The 15,361-nt window shown below is 45.3% G+C and overlaps 1 protein-coding gene across 2 annotated transcripts in view; it reads left to right on the top strand.

The window, feature by feature from the left end:
* MARCHF8 (membrane associated ring-CH-type finger 8) overlaps nt 1-15,361 on the top strand; it is a 106,028-nt gene that overhangs the window by 150 nt on the left and 90,517 nt on the right. Inside the window, exon 1 of one of the 2 annotated variants that reach the window (XM_064513980.1) lies at nt 3,833-4,072. The exons of the other annotated variant lie outside the window; for it this stretch is intronic. The gene's annotated coding sequence lies outside the window, so the exon portion shown is untranslated. Of the gene's footprint in view, nt 1-3,832; nt 4,073-15,361 lie in introns of those variants that run through there. 2 annotated transcript variants of the gene reach the window in all.

The following is a 15,361-nucleotide window of genomic DNA, read 5'->3' as shown; positions in this document are numbered from 1 at the left end:
ATAGCCTTTATTTCCTTCCATCTTCCTGCCTGGATTCATGTCAATTCCTTTCACCTTCTGCTGATGTTCCTCTTTTTTCTGGTTCTCGTCAGAATCTGTTTTAGTCATCTATCATAGGCAGAGAGCAGCAGAGCAACAATGTGTGCGAAGAGTGAATTCTGGGCTCATCTTCAACAAAACAGGGGTCTTCAGAGAACTTCTGGAGAAATTCCCTGCTCTCTGCCAGTTGTGTACATATGAGAGAGTGAACAGATGGAGAAACACACAGCACAGGATGTGCAGGTGGAAGGAAGTAGATCCGAGTTGGAGAGAAGCTAGCAAAGAAAAAGGCGTAGGAGCACGTCCTGTCCTGTCTGTGTACATGTCATATTTGTGCATGCAAGCACATATAGAGAGGAAGGCTTGCATGTTCCTAGCAGCCTAATGGGGCACTGTCTGAATTTAGTTTACTGGTCATCAGTCTTACATTCTTTTCTTTAACTTGTTGTTGTCTAGTTTAATAGATCTCCTGTGGCCTAATTTCTTCCTTCTCTGCTTTTAGTGTTAATAGCCACAGATAGGTTATACACATGTATGTGGAATGAATGAGTATGTATGCACTTGAGTGCATGAAGATGCTTGACCCGCCTATTTGCAAGGGTTTTGGGGGGGATGAGGCAACTAGAAGGATTTAGGGGAACTACAGTCTCCCATGAACACCTCGTATTAGTGTGATAAAGACCGTCATTTTGCATTCTCCGCAGTATGTCTGGGGCTGCTTCCAGCCCTGAGTCTGTAATGGCTATTCTAATTACAGTGATTTAATGTTACATGCTGTTGTGTAAAAAGTTGCAAGAAAATGTTGCTGTTTCTTAAGATGGTTACATAGGAGAGTGGTACAGCTCATTAAAAATATGGTGGAAATCATTTTAATTAATATTAGGGAACAGATTTTCTTCCAAAAATCTAAATAACTTTGGTGACCGAAACCACTGTGGAATTCTGGAGTGATCACCTAAACTATTGTGATGTTGCTATGGAAATATGCAGATGCTCAGACCAATATTGTAGAAGAAAAAAAATGTTTATTATTATGTGGGAAGAATGAGTGATGCTTGTCCACATAAGAACTGCTACAGGTATTTTCATAACTAAAGGCAGAAAAGAGCGCAGAGCTGTACAACACATTTTTTAGTATTAGTTTCTGCCCCATAAGACTTCCTGCTGAAAGGAGTATTTCTGAAAAGCAGAGTCTTAAGTGTATGTTAGAAATCTGTGCTGCTCCTGGAGAGAATTGGAGTCTGCTGGGCCCAGAGATGCTTCTCTCATTGTGACTTAAAATATATATAATAATATATACATATATTTTTATATACTATATATATATGCATGTGTACGTGTGTATAGTTGATAGCAAGTGTATATCTGTGTGCTCACAGTCCAGATCCTGGGTGCTGAGCATTGGGATGGATCTTTATGCAGACCCATCAATATCTTCAGCTAAGCATGACATGCATTTCTAGACATATATTACAGGAAGAACCCAATTAGGAAAGCAACAGATGTTCTGTTTCTATTTTTTTTTTTTTAAGTCCCTGTACTTACTACTGGGACTGTCAACGCAGTGCTACCTAGCAGCAGAATTAAAGGTGTCTATGTGACTAATGCCTTTTAGCTGAAATTTATTTTCTTCCATATTTTTAAATAAGTTGCAAATTTTGTTGGAAAAGATTTGCAAAGCCTTAGGTTTGCATTTTCTTCTGCGGGCTGTCAGCCATACAGGGAGGATGTCCCACAACAGTGCACCTCAGCATCAAGGCTTTGATCCTAGCTCTGCAGTATGGTGTTCACAGTTGTACTGGCAGCTCGTTGTAGCTCCTTTCATTTCAGGCCTAAACATTGGTCATTCTGGCTCCTATTCTGTGTCTACTTCATCTGGAAAATCTGCCCTCTGTGCAAATGCATTTCTGTGTAATTTCTACTTCTATTTCAATTGAGTCTACAGGCCCCTTTCCTAGTTTGGCATACTGTACTTTGTGGTAAGCTGTACTGTGCCCACAGCGACACACAGTTCTAGCCTGACAAATAATCCCCAAACAAACAAACAAAAAAAAAAGGGACTGAGAGTATGGAGGGGAAAAAGAGCCTCTGAGATTTCAGTGTGGCCTCAAGGTAAGCTAGCAGCACAGCCGAGAACAGAAGCAGACCCTCTCTTCAAGTCGGTGTTACAGTAGACTGCGTATAAACAGGACGTGATTATCATCATACATTCACATTTCCATACTCTGTCTTATTAGGGGATATAATTCTATTTGCTAAGTATCCATTTTTTAATGTAAGTCTACATATGACTGCACAGGACCTGAGATGCCCCCTCCTCCTCCCAGGAAGACGCTCTGTAGGTGGCACTTCTCACTCCTTCCCTGCTACGTATGCCTGGTGGAAAGAAAAGTTGTCCTAGCTCTAAAAAGTAGTGATAGAATTTCAGCTCAGCCTCTTTATGCTTTAAAAATCTATTGTAACATGTTTAAATGTAGGGGGTGGGCACCAGAAGGGGCTCCCTTATTTTATATCTTTTTCTTGCTGTTCTGCAAGGGTAAGTAATCTCCCTGGAGTCCTGTAAATTATTGATGTGAGTAAGTGCAGACTCGGGAGATGAAAAACTTTGACCAGATTCAGTGAACAAACTTGCATGTTAAGTCAGGAGCTTTCCTTGTTCTCTGTTCCTTCTTGTATCTGCTCCTTCTTGTATCTGCTTTCTTGGCTGTGCTGCACTGACTGGAAAAGTTTAGCAATATTGCTTTTCTTCCTGTTCTTTTTCACTTATTCCCAAGTGTGATACCATTTCTGGGTGCAGGAAATCCCTCCTTTGGTATTTTCTCCTGTAACTCTTATTTTGCCTTTTCCCCCTGTATAGTTCACCTCTATAGTACAGTTCTCTTATTCCAGTATATCTCAGCAAATCTGTGTTACCAGCTTTCATCTTTGGGAAATCACTATGGTTTGCTTCTTACAAAATGGACTGTAAAATAGCTGCAGAGAGTGTAGCACCCACATACAGCTCTGGGGCAAACTTTATTCAGCATCCTTTTAGTACTTGAACCTTTTCTTTCTCTTACATAATCTCCTGCTGATGAATCAGTATGTATAGATGAGTAACTTATACAAAACACTTTTATAGCCATCTTCAAGCTTATACTACATTTTAAAAAAATTAAATGGCACCTCACAAAGTTAGTTTAGCGTTTTTTTTTCCCCTCTAATTCTGCTAAAGAACCAAGCCAGTTTTCCCCCTCAGAAATGAAATCAGCAGCAATTAAAGCTGTGGTAGGAGGTGGCTGGCGCTAGGAGAGAGCAAAGCCCAGGACCCGCAGCGATCGCCAGCCTTGCTGCTGCTTTTCACTGTGCTGCTTCAGGTAAGTCACTTCCCTTCCCTGGCACTCAGCTTTCCTGCTTCTGAAGCCGGGAGAAACCTTCCTCTTTCTCCTCTCCAGCTGCACACAGCTCCTCAGCCCTGATGCTACCGGCTGTGAAGACGGGTAGGGTATTTTTGTTTTGTTTTGGGTTTGGGTGGTTTTTGTTTTGCTTTGTTTTTGTTTTTTTTTGGTTGAAGGTGCCCAGGCAGATCGGGGCGATGTGGTAACGCAGCCCTGCGCTGGCACAAATCCCAGCACGGTGCCTCTCCCGCGTGGGTCCGGCAGGCCGAGCCCCCGAGCGCGCAGCCCCACGGCTGCAGGCGGGGTCACCCGCTTCCCAGCGCGGCCGGCGGGGGCGGAGCCGCGGCCGGGCCGCGCCGGAGGCTCCGCGCCGCCCCCCGGCGCGGCCGCCTCGCTTCCCCGTCCTCCTCCGGGCCGCGGCGGCGGGGGCGGGCCGGGCCGGGGCGGGGCGGGGCGGCGCGCTGACGGGCAGCCCGGCGAGCCGCGGTAAACAGGAGCCGGGCGAAGGAGCCGGGGGTGCCCCGGCCCCGCGGGAGCCGCGCAGCCCCCGGCCCCGCCGGCGCCACGGCTCGCCGCCTCCCGGCCCCGGGCATGGGCAGCAGCAGCCGCCGCCGCAGCCGCAGGAGGAGCCGCCGGGCCCTGCGCGGGGCCGCGAGGTAGGCTCGGCCGGGGGCAGCCGGGCGAGGCCCGCTCCCGGGGGGGGGGGCGGCGGGCCGGGGCCGGGGGCGGCTCGCCCAGCCCGGGGCGCTGCCCTGCGGCTGCTCCGCTCTGCCACCGGCGGGGACGAAGCTCCTCCGGGGCCGGGCGGCCGCTTCGCGGGGCGGCTGCCGGCGGCGAGCAACAGGCGGGGGCGGCGGGGCCCCTGCGGGCGGGGGCGGCCGCGGAGCTTCCCGGCCGCGCTGGGAGTCGCCGGCGTGGGGGCTCCGGTCGGGCGCCCCGCGGCAGGGTCGCTCCGCGGCGGGGCGGGTGGACTGGTGGAGGCACCTGGGCAGCTGGTGGGAGCTCCCCCCGCTGAGGCTTTGTGTCCCTTTGCTCAGCCCTTCCTCGTCCTGCGGCGAGTGTCGGCGCTGATAGTGCTCGGTGGAAACAGAGCAGGTGCGGGAGAGGTGGTGTGCTGGCACTAGAGGTTTGGTTCGGAGAAAGACCCAATTTGAATACAGGTAGCGATGTGGAATAGAAGTGCGTCAGAGAGAAAACTTTATTCAAAAGGTCTTGAACATAATGCGATCATAACAAATCATGAAGTTTCATAACAGTGAGAAATAAAGTCAGAATTCTTTTCTCATGACTTTAGGAGCTAGTTGGCATATAGAGTAATTCTTGACTTGTTCATGAATGTGACACTCTAACTTCCTCCTTTTAGTATAAGCGTGAGAAAAAGTAGGATTATTAAACAGTGGTGTGAAGTGGGTTTGTTTTGAACTGCAGTGCCAGAGAACCTGCAGCCTGAGCTTTGGAGTTAACCAAGTTTATGAATGCTTCAGTGCATGACAAGTTCGTGAAGGAGCCCAGCAGCATAAATATGCAAGGGACAGTCTAGGCAGAGCTTGAGCAGAGGTGGACGGAAATGTTGGAAAGAAGATAGGGGCTAAAGAAGAGAATAATTTGACAATAATTGTTAGCTGAAGCAGCATCACTGTTTAAGACCTGTTGCTACTGAAATAATTTCTCCAGAAGTGTCAAGTCAGGCTGCAGAGTTCATCAAAAATTTTCAGGGGAAAGAGGGTTTCTTTGGAAAATGCTCACTTACCAGGCCTAGGATGTTTTCCTTGGAACCTCTCAGGTTTGATGAATCTTCGCTGTTGCAGAGTTCTGCTAAGTCTGCGTCTGGACCAGGATTTCTGGAAACATCAAAGGTCCTGACTCAAGGATGTGTCCCAGGCAGCCAGGATAGTACCTGCTCAGGGATGCTAGAAGCTGCTCAGCTGTGGCCCAGGCTGATCGTTTGGTGCCAGAGTCCCCAGACAGAGCCGTGTACCTCCTCTGTGAAAGTGGGACTTTCCCCAGGCTTTCTTTCTGCTACAGCTGCTGAAACTGATAGAACAACTGACAGTGAACAGCTGTCTTCGCTGGGACTTCATGTAGTTTTGGTTACAGTCTGATTTGAGCTTAAATCAACTTCATAATTCACTGACTGTTTGGTTTTGTTTTTACTTGGTGTTCAGCTGGCCCTAGTCAGCAGCATTGCTTATGAGTGTAAACTAGTTGAAAAGAAGGGGTTTTCTGTTTTGGGGTGTCAGCTCTGAAGAAAGCCTGCAATCTTTTCCATACCTCAGTGTAGGCATATGTGGTCAGGATTGCTGGAGGTGTCCAAATGAGACAGTTACATTTCTAATGCTAGAAAATCCACTTGTTCCCTTACTGGTTTTGCCCAGTCTTGAATGTCATGAGGAGAGATTAATTTAGAAGGCCAGGGCACACTCAGTTTGTAGTTATACTTTTATTTTATTTGCAGGGGTATGTTCTTGTTTTCTGTTACTATTGGTCTAACCTTTTGGACAAGCAGCTCTTCTATATTAACGGGTGAAAAGACTCGATCCTCCCAGCTGCTGGGGCTGTCGCATATACTCCGGGCAACGTGCTGAAGTCTCTTCTCCGCCGAGCTGATTTCCTCATTGCTCTTTCAAACACTGATATTAGTGGGGGAGGCAGATGCCTGCAGGAGCGTGGCACCTCCCAGCAGTAATGCTGCTCTGGGGAGGAGAGGTAGGCTCTTGTTACAAGGCCTAACTTGATTCTGCTGCCTAAGAAAAGGGAGCCTCCTGCTATTGACTGGTCTTATACTTGCAGGAGGAGTCAGCCCTAAGGTGACTGACTGATAGCCAACATCATAAACAGTTATTGAAGAATACAGAAAAAATTACCACTTGGTAGAAAAAATGAAAATTGAAGAGTACTCCTTTTCCTTTTAGTTAGTTTGTTGCATTGTGCCGTCCACGCCCCCCAAATGTAAAGAGCCCTAAATTCTGTAGAAGAGGCTGGATGGTGTTCTGTAAGATGCTGATGCTGGGCTGCTCTGCAAAATGAATAAGCTGCAGAGGGAAGAGCTGAGTGGAAGCCTGGATGTCGTGGTGCTTGCTCTGCTGTTTTTTGGATGCATTTGGGAAGATGCTTCCTATCTGCTTGCTGCATAGGTAGATGGAGTAGAGGCAGTAAGGGGTGTAACTTCTTGTTTGTAGCCGAAGAGCTGTTGTTTCAAGGACACTGCGTTATTATGCTGGCACCCCTTGGAAAGGGTCTCTTTTGCATTTGTTGTCTGATTCTTACTGTACATTCTGAAGTTCATAATATGTTCGTGTCACAAGTTCTAAAGAAACACACAGAAAATGGTTTGAGCACCTGACTTTCATTAGACATCAGGGCAAGTTAATATCTCCTGTGTCTTTGAAAGTCTGCCACAAATTTTTAATAGCAATGTCTGCTTGTGTATGGAGGTGTTTTGCCATCCAGAACCTCCTTAAGTAGCAAAGCAGAATATAAGACATTCAGCAATCCAGTCAAATGCCTTGTGGAAGTGATGTCTTGTTTTCTTAATTTTGGTCTTTCTGGCCTCAGACCCTTGAACTGCTCATCTTCTTTTGAAACTCATTGCTTAGGAAAATAGGTCGTCTCTGCTCTTGTATTTCTTCTGACTGGTTCATAGGATCCGAAGATGTTTGTTCATGGCTATCTTTCCTAGGTGCTCTTGTGGGTTTGCCTATTAGAGAGTGATAAGACAGCTTTTACATTCTAATTCTGAGCAATTGCTCCTGTCTTGGTTTTGCATCCACTGCCGCCTCCTGCATTTCTAAAGCAAATGGGAGGCCCATATGTGGCTCTGTGGATAACATGGTCTGAAAAACATAAGATTTCTTATACTTGTAACAATTTGGCAGGACCAAGTCTTATTCTGAATTACTGGAAAAGTAATGGGCGTTGAGCTTGAGAGGTCGAGGACTCCCTTACTTCCATGGAGAATGGCATTTTCTTCACTTGAAAGCAGATGAATATAAACAGGGTAAGCAAGATGAATATAAACCTCAGTTGTAAAGGATGCATATAAATAATCAAAGCTGTAGAAGGCTATAAAGAATGGAAAACTTCAAGTCTGGGACATAAGATATTGGAGAGGAAATTTTCCTGGGGAACAAGTTATTTGGTTATTGCCTGCTGCAGATTTTCTTTCTCTGAAGCATCTAGTGCTAGCTGCTGCCGGGCCAGCACAAGTGAACCTCACAAACCATGCATCTAATTCACTGTACTAATTCCTTTATAGTGACATATGTGAATACCACCAACATTCATAGAATTTGTTCATGGTTTACTGTAACTTCTGTTTTGCTGGGTTGTATATTAACTGTGAAGATCTGGTGGCAGCTTACTTTGATGTGGCAGAACTGACATTAAACTTGCTGGGTGAGTTTTGTTAGTAGTGAGGTTCCACGGCTCCAGGTCTTTGAAATGCTCTTTGCTACCTTAGGGCCAGTTTTACTGGTTCTGTTGTCTGGCTTTAACTGAAAACACTGCTTGTCTGAAGAGCTCATCATTTCTGAAACAGATTCTTTTTCACTGCTTACCATGATATTTTTGTGGGTCTTTTGTCAAGTAATCTAACCACCTTCCTGTGAAGTGTTAAACAATTAAATAACAGGCTACATCGTGTTTATTGATTCTGCCGTGAAGTAGGTAAACGGGCACGATACCCTTGCAGAGTCTTGGCAAGCAGTGTTTTCTGTAACTGTTCAATGCAGTGAAAAGTACGCTTTAAACGGTATGTTATTCTTGAAAGTCATCACCAGATGACCAGCTATCACCAGAGAGCCAGATGGTTCACAAAAAACAAAACCCTCAGCTTTAAACTGTTCCTTGCAGTTTCTTTCTCCAGGGACTAGGGGAAAGCTAGGCTTCATTATGTGTCCAGCTGACTGTCAGGTTTGGGACATTTTAGATCAGCGATGCATGTAAATGAAATCTCAACTTTTATGACTTTTTAAATGGGTGCCTATCTGAAGTTAACCTTAAAGACAAGTAGGGGAGCTTGGCAGCATATCTTCAATTTAACCAGGGGTCTGTTGTGGTTGATGGAACTCAGCTGAAAACATCATGGAAACTTTGATTCCAGGAATCAACAGCAAATGTTGATTGACCTTAGTTGCTGTGGTAGCAAAGTTCTGGGGCCTCTAGGTGTATGTCTAATAGGTCACAGAGTATTAATAGATTCTAGAAACTATGGATGAGATTTTCCCTGGTTTGATGGAATGAGATGCTCAAGTCAGGTAACAGATGAGCACTTTACTCCTCGAGACTCATTTAAGGATCCCAGATTTAAACCTTGCAGACCATATGGCCAGAATCAATACAGAATGTGAATGTTATATATTTGAGGCAGGTAAATCCTACCTGTGGGCTTGGTATCCCTTGGAATCTGCCCTTAAAAGTTTCTGCATGCCCTTCAAGAGGCATCAGGAAGACAGAAACCATGGCAGCAGCCCAACTTGCAGATGAGGCTGGTCATGAACAATGGTGTGAGCTTCTATTTGAGAAAAGAAGCATTAGATTTAGGAATGTTATTTGATCGGTGACTGAAAACCTATGAGGGCAGTGGTGCACCCCAAATTGGCAATGACTTCAGTAAGAAACTGTGTTTACACACTGTGAAGGATAAGGGTTGCATTAAAGGAACAAAAATATTCCCAGCTGCTCGTCCCTGAGCAGGTAGTTTGACTTCTGTCATGTTCTGAACATAGGATAAGAGACTTTTCTCTTTGAACCAAGAGGGGCAGTTGGATAAGACAGAGGGGAAGGAAGGAAGAAAAGAAAGAATTTGTGTGACAGAAAAAAATGGATGCAGGGTTACACACACACAGTTGCTCTTATTTAAAAAAAGCATAGAAATCTGTAGTGACTCCCTTCTCAAATACACTATTTTTAAAAAGCCTTTCAGTTCCTCTTTATTGTGCTTAGTGTTCCTACAAGGAAGAGTATCTGTCAAAAAATGACACTTTTAATAAACAGGTTACCTCTGGGTCTGATCTGCTGACTCTAATGACCAGAATAAGTTGCTTCTATGACTTGCTATTACCTCTGTGCTATCAGTACTGTTTGCAGAAGTTGGTTTTTAAGTTTCAGTCTCTTGTTACCAAAGGATTTGCATGGGCACAACAGTGGGGGTCCTCATATTGCTGTGACTCCTGGTTCTGAGGGGTATTGGCTCCTAGACATGGCTTTTGGAGTGAACTTTTCCTGTAGAGGATGATTTGAGTAGTATCAGCTCAACAGGGCAAAACAGATTCCATGCATACAAATGCCCCGTAGCACCACTTCAGTACTGAGCGAATACTCACTCAGGTGTTACTAATTTAAGTGCTTTTCCGGGCAGCAGGGATGAACCTGGCCTTTACCTTCCTGTGAGAAGGAAAGTGATGCCATGTGGGTTACTAGTGGGAATGTCTCCTCTCCCAGTTGCGGGGTTTACAAAAGGGAGTCCCTTCATTTAATTTCATCCATAACAACCTCTTGAAGCATCACTTGGTGGAAGAGCCTTCAAATCCAGAGGAGGACATAGCAAGAGAGAGAGCCTCCTTTGATTACTTATATTTGCTTTCACTGCCACTGCCTCCTCATGTCATCTAAGACAAAGGATTAATCTCTCTGATCCCTCTATTTCTAGTTGTAAAAGCACAGTGCGTTATTGAGGGTGACTCACCGCTAGGCCAATCCCTCTTCTAATCCCTTGTAACTACAAAATCATCAGTCAGAAGAGGAAGGCTAATGGGAAAAATGTGGTGTATTTCTGTGTAAGCTCTATGTATGTGAGAAGACGGATGGACTGAAACACAGGCAGTGTTGCAATACAGGGCTCTGTTGTGCTTTCATAACATGGGCCTTGTTACAGCAAGAAGTTCTTGTGATTGCCCTGTCTGAGTGTGCTCTCGTCCCCTTCTCTCCTATTTCCCATGGCCTCCTTCACCACACTGCTCTTAAGGGACTGAGCAGCTTGGTTACCCCTGCTACAATAGAAAGTGAAAGTTGGCTGTGACTTTCCTTTCTTAATAAGCCCGGTGAAGTCTGAAACACCAGAGCAGTGTGAATAGCAATCAGTAATAGTTTACAACAGGCAACAAGAGGGAGCATAAAATACGCGGGTGAACAGGCCGTCTCTTTGACGGGATAACAGGAGGCTTTGCTTTTCCTCCCTTTCTCGTAAGGGAATTGAGTGTTACTTGTAGTTCTGCGTCCAAAATGTTGTCTGCTTAAATGTGATGGTTGTCACCATGGCTTTCAGAGTCATTTTCATATAGAATCTGTCTGCCAAATCCAAACTGGAAATGCCAGGACTAGCAAGGACAGTTGTTTTCTGTGCTGCACTTTTTTTTTTTAATATCCTTTAGTTCACTTATACTTTGTGTAACTGTTAAATAGAAGCTGCTCTTGTAAAGTACATATATGTGTGTGTGTGTGTGTGTATATATATATATATATATATATATATCTACAACTCCCAAGTAGACTGGAAACTTGCAGATGAACTGCTGCTCTTTGACATTGAAAATCATCTCTAGAGGGGAGAGTTTTCTTGCTCCAAACAGCATAAATGTGTGCAGATCTAAATGCTGCCTGGCTGCAAAAAAATCTGTTTAGCTGTAAAAGAAGAGGAAGTTCTCTTGCAGCTAAAGGTTTGTAGTGGGGACAGGAAATCTGAGTCACGTTCCTGCTTCTGACCTGTATTTTCTGGATTAAGTTGCTGCACCTATGTATATCTTAGTTTCCTGCAACTCGGTTGTCACCTGTCTCACATGGTTATTGCAAGGTTCTCGGGGGTTTTAGCCTGCTTTCCAACGGGAAGCATGCTTACGCAATCACACCGCGAGTAACTTCTGAACCTGTTGGCTGAATGTCAAATATTTGCTGGAATGGTAGAGGTCAGGGGAGAAGGGAATGTAAAGTGCAATGTCATGAGTGTAGAGGGAGACAGTCTGTGTTGCAGCCTCACCCTCTATTGAAGACCGTAGAGATCACAGGTTTTTAGATACAGAATAACTCACATGGGTGAGTGACCCCTGCGAACACTGCAAATACAGGATGCCGAACTGTAAAATATCAGACTATGCTAATCCTCCTGCCCGTTGGATGGATGGCTGTCTTTGCAAGGCACTGTGAGAGCCTAGGGGAAAATGCGAAGTATGGTTACTACATTGGAATTGGCATGGTGCAGCAGGCTCTTCACAAAATTAATGTTTGATAAAATAAGGGGGGTGGAGATTCAGCTGTAAAACTACAAGAGTCTTGTCAGGCTGGCTTGATTTTGGGAGTTAACAAAAAGAAGTAAAGTGTTTGATTAAAGGACAGAAGGGGAATTTAACTTTCCTCTTGGCGTAACAAAGCAGAAGCTATTAAGAATGAGATCAAATTTCAGCCTCCTAAATGCCTCGGTGTTCTTATGCACTGTGTTAACATATTGCCCTGAAATATCCCATAGCTTTTGGGCACAAAACCTCTACATAACTGTCTTTTAGCAGTTCCTTTGCATGAGAAGTGTTTTTATTTCTGTGACTTTCATGACAGCAGTGTTCAGCTGTTTTGTAGCTGAACCATCCTAGGGTCAGAACTGACAGGGGAGGATAACCTGTCTGACAGAGACCCCTAAAGTTAACACAGTCTTTGAAATGTTGTTTAAATATTCACCAGATTATTTTCATTATAAAATTGTGAGGCTGGAAAGGTCTCTGTTGTGCTGTACAAGCTGCCACATGCTTTGGCAGGTGTGTGAGCGCCCTGCCCCGATACACCTGAGGAGCTCTGCAGCTCCCAAGGCTTTTTGGAGATGAGATGCTTTTTCATGGGCCTTTCTGGAAGTGTAGAAAAACTGCAGTGGTGTTTTCCAGGCAAATTGCTGAGAAGATAGGGCTTGTAAGACACTCATGTATTTTCCAAATGGCAAGAAGTTCAGAATCACATGCTGCAGCTCCTTTTCGACTTTCCCTGATCCATCTGACTCCTTTCTTAAATGAGGAAACACAGTTTTGTTTCTGGCTAGGCAGTGTGCAAGTGGCAGACTAGAGCTACGGCTTTGAAGCTCTGTTCCCCGTGCAGCAGGAAATGGTGGAGTGTGGCAGCATCTCCTCCACTTACTCACCTGCATGCTACATGCAGCTGACTGCTCTGATTGCTGCTTTGCTGTGTGCTGGTGGTTTTCTTCTCTCCAGGATCTGACTCTCCCATGGTCTGCTTTTGGTGTTCTGGGGATCCTGAGCCACTTGTATCTGCACAAGACCTAGGGTTTTATCCACTGGTGGCATTGATGTCAACTTTGCCAAATGGAGCATTCTCCCCCAAACCAGGTGCCCCAGCTTCTTTGGGGATGAATGCCTTATTTCATTCAAGACAAGATTTCTCACTCACTTTAAAAGCATGACACTGTGTGGTCCAGCTGTCTGGGAGCCTGAGTACTAGGAGGCTGAGTCAGGATCAGTTCCTTATATAGAAAGGGAATTGGATACATCATGCATTTTATTCTTGGCTGTGATCTTCCATTGTGTGTCTGTTAGACATTTGTCATGGTTGCTTGCTTTCTCTGTGTACTTGAGCTCCAGTTGTCAGCTGGGACACGTGTTCAGTCTGCATTATCTACCTTTGAATGCCTACTGGGAAGTTTTCCAGTCTGCATGTTCTCACTGTGCAATATTACAGGTGTTTTGCATAGGTTTGGTAGGCCTGTGATGCCCTGAAGGCATCCTGCTAGGCTGCTGGTTGTCTGCTTGTCAGCTGCCTTTTCAGCCCTCCATAGCTGCTGTATTTAGGCTGTCAGGTTTTTCAGACCTGCATGGGTTTGGCTTAGCCTGCCCTGCCTGGCTGGGTCTGGTGCAGGGGAGAAAGTTGCAGGGAGGGAAGTTGTGCTGCAGCGTGGATGCTCTGCTCAGGAGGCACACTTGCCGATTGCAGCTTGGTGCTGCGGTATCTCCCTTTCCACATGACCCCACAGTTCATACACCCTGCCCTTGTCGCGCAGTTTGACCTGACATTGCTTCTTGTGCGAATAAGGGAAGGAGAAGCTCCGAGAGCTGATGGTCTGGACTCTGACTGTCCTACTTTGAGCCATGTCCTGAGTGCTCATGGACAGGTTTTCACAAATGCATGAGAGTGACATTTGAGCCAGGAACAGGGAATTTGATAAGATGAGGAAACTTGGTTTCGGGGTTGAAAGTAGTTCTTGTCAGCAGGGAATGGAGTAGCAAGCAGCCTGACTGTACACAGCATGTCCCTCCAAAGCCAGTAATCTGGACATATGGAAGTACAGACCTGCTTTTCTGAGATGCTTTTTATCCACAGTGTCCAGCCACCCCTGTAAGTCAAGGAGAGGACTGGCAAGTTCCCGAGCTGAACTTGCTTTCTTCTGTGTGCCTTTTCTTTTTCCTTTACTGGAATGTGCCAAAAAAAACCCCCACCTCACCAAACAAAAAACTTTGGCCGGGTTAGTCATGCTTGCGTGCTGTCACTTCGACCCGATGAATAGTAAGACAGTGCAGTATGCTATCGCCAGGCCTCCTGTGACCCCTTCTATAAAAGATGCCGCTGCAGTGTGACAGCTGTCAGAGGGGTAGGTTACTCAAGCTTGTAGCTATCTTCATCAGTGGTGTGTAAAGAGGGCTGTGCCTTTCCAGACCTTTTTATCTCCCATGGCATTCTTTCTAGGCTTTGAGCAGGAAACCTGGAGCTCTTGAGAAGTCCCTTCTCAGCTGAATGACAGCTGCTTCTTTTTTCCCCACAAAGATGACTGATAGATGGTGGCTTTGGAAGAGTGAGACTTTAAATGTTGCATTGGAAGTTGATGCATAAAATGGAGTCTTAGGAAATGCAGTGACTAATTTATAACTGACTGTGACTCTTGTTCAATCAGAGGATTGCTGAAAGATAATCTACCTTCTAATTCCACAGTTGACCCCTAATTAAAGAAGTATTCTAATTTATAACCTGCAGAATGGACAAGACCAGCGATTGAAGTGGTATCTCTGTTTTGTCAACCAGGAAAGTATGAACAGGATCAGTATTTGGAAAGGAGAAGCCAGGTACTGTAAGAGTGGTGGTACTGACTTTGCACTGAATTCATGCTGATCGTTTGCCCCAGCTGGGTACTGTAAGGTGCTATATTGGCAGCAGTGTCTTTTTTTCAGGCAGAGAAGACACCTTCCTTGTTCTAAGAATCTGTCTGTTCTGGAGAAAAAAAATCATTCCCTTAATTAAGAGAAGAAAAAGAAGAAAGAATGGAGGAAGCAGACTTTTACCCATGTGTTACATGCCGGTGGTATCTTTCTTCCTTTCCCGCTTCCAGCTGTTACGTAGCATTGGGCTCTGCGTTACTCTTTAGCCTCTTTTTGTTTAGTTTCTAAGTTAGATTCTTACTATACTCTGTAATGGTGCAATGAGAAATGGGCTGACCTTGTTGCAGTGTGAAACTTCTGTCAACTTTGCAGGAAATGTAGGCAATGTGAAACTGTGCCAAATTACTTAAAGGACAGTAATGAGAGTTTGCAAAAAACCAGCAGCCTAGGAATTTTTGCCACTGCCAGGTAATACCATTCACTGAATAGCATCTGTCCATGTAAAATTAAGTGCAGCTTCCTCCAGGACCGATGTTTTATGCCTGATGCACAGAGAACGTAGCTAATGCAGAACTGTGCTAAACACTAGGTCACTTGTGGCACGAAGGGGATAGTGCCTCTTCCTAAGCCTGAATGCTGCTTCTTCTAGCACCCAGAGCCTGAAATAACATGATCCGATCCTCCAAGGAGAAAGCAGCAGTGTTTTGATCACTCATGGATTCTTGTTACTTCAGAAATAACAGGCTTCACATCTTTCATCTTTAAATGTTTTATGACCATCTTGGTGCTATACAGCCAGTGTGTAGGAGCCTCTACCAAAGATGGGGCTGTCTCTGGGGTGGAACATGCCAACTGTTTTTAAGCATA

The sequence above is a fragment of the Dromaius novaehollandiae genome, chromosome 6 (genome assembly GCF_036370855.1).
Source record: "Dromaius novaehollandiae isolate bDroNov1 chromosome 6, bDroNov1.hap1, whole genome shotgun sequence".
Lineage (NCBI taxonomy): Eukaryota > Metazoa > Chordata > Aves > Casuariiformes > Dromaiidae > Dromaius > Dromaius novaehollandiae.
Note: the sequence above shows the minus strand (reverse complement) of the source record. Positions and strands in the feature narration are given on the sequence as shown.